Below are 7,500 nucleotides of genomic sequence, written 5' to 3' on the forward strand. Positions count from 1 at the left end.
TTCTTTTATTGTATTTTACAGCATTGTTAAAAAAAACTCTTGTTAAAGAAAAATAAATTGAAGTTATGAAATTGAAACAATTGATCCTTTATATTTGTTCCACATCACATTGCTGTAGATTCATCAATACTGTATGATATACAGGATTTTACAGCTTATAGAATTTTAATTTAGTGTTTTGATGGCACAGCCGAACTCTTCACTTCATGCATTGGCCGGGAATCGAACCCGGGTCAACTGCTTGGGAAGCAGCTATGCTCGCCACTATACCACCAATGCCTTGAAAAGCCCCCTTTCAACGGCAGCACAAATAATTCACAGCCATTGCAATATCAGTTACAAGCATGCTAAGTGGGACAGCCCCGAGATTTTGAACCCTGTGGAACATCTTTTCTATGAGCACAAGTTTTGATTGAACTTGCTTCTTCCAGTCAGGGAAAAGAGGGTCCCTGATGGTCGAGTGGCTTGGATTTGGCGCTTTCACCGCCGCGGCCCGGGTTAGATTCCCGGTCAGGGAACGATGAGGTGGCGTGTGAGGTTACTCAGAGGCGGGTAATAGCGATGTGCATCATTTAGTTGAACAGGCCAAAGTTGGTAAAGGGTAATCAGTGTCTGATTTACTTTTGTGTTAAGCTTGCCGACAGGCATGGTTCCCTGATGGTCTAGTGGCTAGGATTCGATGCTCTCACCGCCGCGGCCCCTTATATAGCCAAGCCAGAGACACTGCGTTTCTATGTGAAATGGCTTTCCTCACTGACATTACTTCCCACCTGAATGTCCTGAACAGGGCCGGCCCAAGGCATAAGCGAACTAAGCAGCTGCTTAGGGCCCCGTGACCACTAGGGGGCCCCCAAGAGCAACTAACTTAAAAAATAAAAAAGCAATTAATTTTTTTTCCATGTGTGCGCGATGATGATTCATATATTATCAAATGTACGTTCTTGTACAAAAACCCCCACAAAAAACCAACAACAATATCATGTTAACAGAGTCTGTTAACATGATATGAAGCAGAGTGTAGTTTCCTACTGCCTCACTGCTTGAAATTTGACCTCCGCTAGTAACGTGTGCAGTGGACCCAACCGTGCGGTGCGCACTCAGCATCTAGGAGCTAGGAGCAGGTGAAAGATGTCGCAATAAAGGACTTACCCCTCAGGGGCAGAAAAGAGAAAAAGGAAGAAAGATGAAGAGGAGAAAAAACGACAAGATAAAGGTATGTCTCGGTAATGTAACATTTGGTGTCAAGGAGATTTTGAAAAGTTCCCTGAAATTAGGAAAGTCCCTAATTATTGTTGACATTTTGTTTCAAATACGTTAGCCTATAATAGCAAATTTGCTAGCTAACATTAGTTCAAAATGTCTTACTACTTCTCTTGTGGGTAGGTTAGATAGCTTGTCTTACTATTCAAGCTAACGTTTTTGTGTTTGTGTAATACTTTGAAAAGTTAATTCTCAGTGTGTATATATATTATTCTGGGTCGCTTTTTGGCATCAAAACAACGTTTCTGATAACAATGTTTGATAGCAAATGTTTAATAACTAACGTTAATTACAAACGTGGTGACGTTTGCTAGCAATATGGTTTTGCATTAATGAATTAATTTAGTTAACTTATAGTTTGAGGTATGTTGTTTGCAATTGTTTGCTGCAGAGCACAGTAATTTATGTGAGTAAATAAAAATCAACTCCCTATTCATACGTTATATGAAACTTCCCCAGGAGCACTGTTAAAGTATTTTGGAGGAGGCAGTGACTCAGTCCAGGGGCAATCCACCTCCTCAGGAGCAGCCCAGGCTGATGAATCAGGTAATCGAAAAACTGTCACCATATATATTTAATTTCTAGTCAAATTATCTCATTAAGATGTAATAATATAAAATATAATCATATGACAAGGGACATGTTTTTCATCTCAGGTCCATCTCTATCCTCTGCTACATCCACTGTACCCACTGTCCTCTCTGCACCCTCAGCTGTACCCACTGTCCTCTCTGCAATCTCAGCTGTACCTGGTAAGTTAACAACAGAACAGCCTTTATAATTGCTCAGTGTACTGCAGAATATTCTGAGATTAATAATTTTGTCCAAAAATATTATTTTAATTTCCCTATAGGTCCTTCATCTTTGGTCATCGAGAATGATGTGTCTTCTTCAGCATCCAGTTTGCAGCAGGGATCAGCAGCTCTGCCAGTGGACCCAGCTGAGTGTCCCTCTTTCCTGTCAGACTCAGAAAGGACTGAACAGGTATTCAGAGGGCCACTGCCTATAAAGGACACATTCACATTCCCCAAGAGACATTTTTACATAGTTTTCAGACGTAATTATTTAACTTTCTATTTTATTTGATATTTCTTTGTTTATTTTATTCAATGCTGCTGATGTTTTGTACATATAAAAGTCAAATGTTTGAATTACAGGAGTGTGTTTTGTATTTCCCTCCCTATTTTTACCAAAGATTTTGCACATTTTTACATAGTTTTCAGAACTAATTCAACTTAATATTTTATTTATCAACCATTTGTGTTACCTTGTTTTAGGTGCCTGTTGATCTTCATCATTATTACTTATTATTAAGTATTTGTTGTTGTATTTTCATTTTATTTAATACTGTCTGTTTTTGTATATATGGTATTGCAGTTTATTTAAAATAATAATAATAAAGCAGATTGTGTTTACAGTAAATGATTAGTTTATTTTGTTACTTTTAATTGACCTAGATGACATTCAGTATCCCACTTAGTACTATATCACGTTAATATTAAGTGTTAATCAACCCCAGGCTGCTCTTGTAGCTGAATTTGCTACCATTTCAGATTAAAAACCATAGATGGGTAAAACATGCCGGGCTGCTCTTTGAGGTTTTATGTATTGATTCTCTGTGTGGCCAGTAAGGAGAGTTGCTGACTTTGCCAAATATTAATTGAAAGATTTTTCTGTAAGTCCTGGTGTGTGCTTCCATTGCATTAATCACTGTTGATTACAATCTAACTACAACAAAAAGGTCTCACATTTAGTTTTACAAGTGTATTCATAATGACGGAGTAGAATAAGTAGAATACATTTATAGTAGGTGTGTGAATGATCAATAATCATTATTATTGGCAGTAATAGAGGGCCCCAAAATCAAATTTTGCTTAGGGCCCCATGGAGGCTTGGGCCGGCCCTGGTCCTGAACACAAAGTTGCAGCAGAGAGACCAAACTGTGACCACATTTCAGCGCAAACTAGACTTGTTCAAAGAGGGACTTTAACTGTCTGTGTGCTTGTGTGCCTGAGATTTTAGAAACCTGTGACATATATTTCTCCCTTCCTTCCTTCCTTCCTTTTTTTCCAATCCATCCTTCCTTCTTTCTTCTATCCTTCCTCCCTCCTTTCCTTCCTTCTTCCCTCCTTTCCTTCCTTCTTTCCCCTCCTTTCCTTCCTTCCTTCCTTCCTTCCTTCCTTCCTTCCTTGACGTTAATATCCAGTCTGTTGTGCACCAGCAAGCAAAGCCACAAGTTTCTCATTAACCCTTAAACAGACAACGTGCACCAGGAGATACACACTTTTTAAACTTCCTGTTGTCCTTCCTTCCTTCCTTCCTTCCTTCCTTAAACAGACAACGTGCACCAGGAGATACACACTTTTTAAACTTCCTGTTGTCCTTCCTTCTTTCCTTCCTTCCTTCCTTCCTTCCTTAAACAGGCAACGTGCACCAGGAGATACACACTTTTTAAACTTCCTGTTGTCCTTCCTTCCTTCCTTCCTTCCTTCCTTAAACAGACAACGTGCACCAGGAGATACACACTTTTTAAACTTCCTGTTGTCCTTCCTTCCTTCCTTCCTTCCTTCCTTCCTTAAACAGACAACGTGCACCAGGAGATACACACTCTTTAAACTTCCTGTTGTCCTTCCTTCCTTCCTTCCTTCCTTCCTTAAACAGACAACGTGCACCAGGAGATACACACTCTTTAAACTTCCTGTTGTCCGTCCGTCCTTCCTTCCTTCCTTTCTTCCTTCCTTCCTTCCTTAAACAGACAACGTGCACCAGGAGATACACACTCTTTAAACTTCCTGTTGTCCTTCCTTCCTTCCTTCCTTCCTTCCTTACTTAAACAGGCAACGTGCACCAGGAGATACACACTCTTTAAACTTCCTGTTGTCCTTCCTTCCTTCCTTCCTTCCTTCCTTCCTTAAACAGGCAACGTGCACCAGGAGATACACACTCTTTAAACTTCCTGTTGTCCTTCCTTCCTTCCTTCCTTCCTTCCTTCCTTCCTTAAACAGGCAACGTGCACCAGGAGATACACACTCTTTAAACTTCCTGTTGTCCTTCCTTCCTTCCTTCCTTCCTTCCTTCCTTCCTTAAACAGACAACGTGCACCAGGAGATACACACTCTTTAAACTTCCTGTTGTCCTTCCTTCCTTCCTTCCTTCCTTCCTTCCTTAAACAGGCAACGTGCACCAGGAGATACACACTCTTTAAACTTCCTGTTGTCCTTCCTTCCTTCCTTCCTTCCTTCCTTCCTTCCTTAAACAGGCAACGTGCACCAGGAGATACACACTCTTTAAACTTCCTGTTGTCCTTCCTTCCTTCCTTCCTTCCTTCCTTAAACAGGCAACGTGCACCAGGAGATACACACTCTTTAAACTTCCTGTTGTCCTTCCTTCCTTCCTTCCTTCCTTCCTTCCTTCCTTAAACAGACAACGTGCACCAGGAGATACACACTCTTTAAACTTCCTGTTGTCCTTCCTTCCTTCCTTCCTTCCTTCCTTCCTTCCTTAAACAGGCAACGTGCACCAGGAGATACACACTTTTTAAACTTCCTGTTGTCCTTCCTTCCTTCCTTCCTTCCTTCCTTAAACAGGCAACGTGCACCAGGAGATACACACTCTTTAAACTTCCTGTTGTCCGTCCGTCCTTCCTTCCTTCCTTTCTTCCTTCCTTCCTTCCTTAAACAGGCAACGTGCACCAGGAGATACACACTCTTTAAACTTCCTGTTGTCCTTCCTTCCTTCCTTCCTTCCTTCCTTAAACAGGCAACGTGCACCAGGAGATACACACTCTTTAAACTTCCTTCCTTCCTTCCTTCCTTCCTTCCTTCCTTCCTTCCTTCCTTAAACAGGCAACGTGCACCAGGAGATACACACTCTTTAAACTTCCTGTTGTCCTTCCTTCCTTCCTTCCTTCCTTCCTTAAACAGACAACGTGCAACAGGAGATACACACTCTTTAAACTTCCTGTTGTCCTTCCTTCCTTCCTTCCTTCCTTACTTCCTTCCTTCCTTCCTTAAACAGGCAACGTGCACCAGGAGATACACACTCTTTAAACTTCCTTCCTTCCTTCCTTCCTTCCTTCCTTCCTTCCTTCCTTCCTTAAACAGGCAACGTGCACCAGGAGATACACACTCTTTAAACTTCCTGTTGTCTTTCCTTCCTTCCTTCCTTCCTTCCTTCCTTAAACAGGCAACGTGCACCAGGAGATACACACTCTTTAAACTTCCTGTTGTCCTTCCTTCCTTCCTTCCTTCCTTCCTTCCTTCCTTAAACAGGCAACGTGCACCAGGAGATACACACTCTTTAAACTTCCTGTTGTCCTTCCTTCCTTCCTTCCTTCCTTCCTTAAACAGGCAACGTGCACCAGGAGATACACACTCTTTAAACTTCCTGTTGTCCTTCTTTCCTTCCTTCCTTCCTTCCTTAAACAGGCAACGTGCACCAGGAGATACACACTCTTTAAACTTCCTGTTGTCCTTCTTTCCTTCCTTCCTTCCTTCCTTAAACAGACAACGTGCACCAGAAGATACACACTCTTTAAACTTCCTGTTGTCCTTCCTTCCTTCCTTCCTTCCTTCCTTCCTTACTTAAACAGGCAACGTGCACCAGGAGATACACACTCTTTAAACTTCCTGTTGTCCTTCCTTCCTTCCTTCCTTCCTTCCTTCCTTCCTTCCTTCCTTCCTTAAACAGGCAACGTGCACCAGGAGATACACACTCTTTAAACTTCCTGTTGTCCTTCCTTCCTTCCTTCCTTCCTTCCTTAAACAGACAACGTGCACCAGGAGATACACACTCTTTAAACTTCCTGTTGTCCTTCCTTCCTTCCTTCCTTCCTTCCTTCCTTAAACAGGCAACGTGCACCAGGAGATACACACTCTTTAAACTTCCTGTTGTCCTTCCTTCCTTCCTTCCTTCCTTCCTTCCTTCCTTCCTTCCTTACTTAAACAGGCAACGTGCACCAGGAGATACACACTCTTTAAACTTCCTGTTGTCCTTCCTTCCTTCCTTCCTTCCTTCCTTCCTTAAACAGGCAACGTGCACCAGGAGATACACACTCTTTAAACTTCCTGTTGTCCTTCCTTCCTTCCTTCCTTCCTTCCTTCCTTCCTTCCTTCCTTCCTTCCTTACTTAAACAGACAACGTGCACCAGGAGATACACACTCTTTAAACTTCCTGTTGTCCTTCCTTCCTTCCTTCCTTCCTTCCTTCCTTCCTTCCTTAAACAGACAACGTGCACCAGGAGATACACACTCTTTAAACTTCCTGTTGTCCTTCCTTCCTTCCTTCCTTCCTTCCTTCCTTAAACAGGCAACGTGCACCAGGAGATACACACTCTTTAAACTTCCTGTTGTCCTTCCTTCCTTCCTTCCTTCCTTCCTTCCTTCCTTAAACAGGCAACGTGCACCAGGAGATACACACTCTTTAAACTTCCTGTTGTCCTTCCTTCCTTCCTTAAACAGGCAACGTGCACCAGGAGATACACACTCTTTAAACTTCCTGTTGTCCTTCTTTCCTTCCTTCCTTCCTTCCTTCCTTAAACAGACAACGTGCACCAGAAGATACACACTCTTTAAACTTCCTGTTGTCCTTCCTTCCTTCCTTCCTTCCTTCCTTCCTTACTTAAACAGGCAACGTGCACCAGGAGATACACACTCTTTAAACTTCCTGTTGTCCTTCCTTCCTTCCTTCCTTCCTTCCTTAAACAGACAACGTGCACCAGGAGATACACACTCTTTAAACTTCCTGTTGTCCTTCCTTCCTTCCTTCCTTCCTTAAACAGGCAACGTGCACCAGGAGATACACACTCTTTAAACTTCCTGTTGTCCTTCCTTCCTTCCTTCCTTCCTTCCTTCCTTCCTTAAACAGGCAACGTGCACCAGGAGATACACACTCTTTAAACTTCCTGTTGTCCTTCCTTCCTTCCTTCCTTCCTTCCTTCCTTCCTTCCTTCCTTAAACAGGCAACATGCACCTGTAGATACACACTCTTTAAACTTCCTGTTGTCCTTCCTTCCTCCCTTCCTTCCTTCCTTCCTTCCTTAAACAGGCAACGTGCACCTGGAGATACACACTCTTTAAACTTCCTGTTGTCCTTCCTTCCTTCCTTCCTTCCTTCCTTCCTTCCTTAAACAGACAACGTGCACCTGGAGATACACACTCTTTAAACTTCCTGTTGTCCTTCCTTCCTCCCTTCCTTCCTTCCTTCCTTCCTTAAACAGGCAACGTGCACCTGGAGATACAC

At 42.5% G+C, this 7,500-nt stretch overlaps 1 non-coding gene across 1 annotated transcript; it reads right to left on the bottom strand.

Annotated features, from left to right (window-relative positions):
- Positions 1-207: 207 nt before the first annotated feature.
- Positions 208-279, bottom strand: trnag-ccc (transfer RNA glycine (anticodon CCC)). Its single transcript has one exon. It is a non-coding gene; the product is annotated as a tRNA-Gly (tRNA).
- Between the last annotated feature and the right edge of the window lie 7,221 nt (positions 280-7,500).

The sequence above is a fragment of the Scomber japonicus genome, chromosome 10 (assembly GCF_027409825.1).
Source record: "Scomber japonicus isolate fScoJap1 chromosome 10, fScoJap1.pri, whole genome shotgun sequence".
Taxonomy (NCBI): Eukaryota; Metazoa; Chordata; class Actinopteri; order Scombriformes; family Scombridae; genus Scomber; species Scomber japonicus.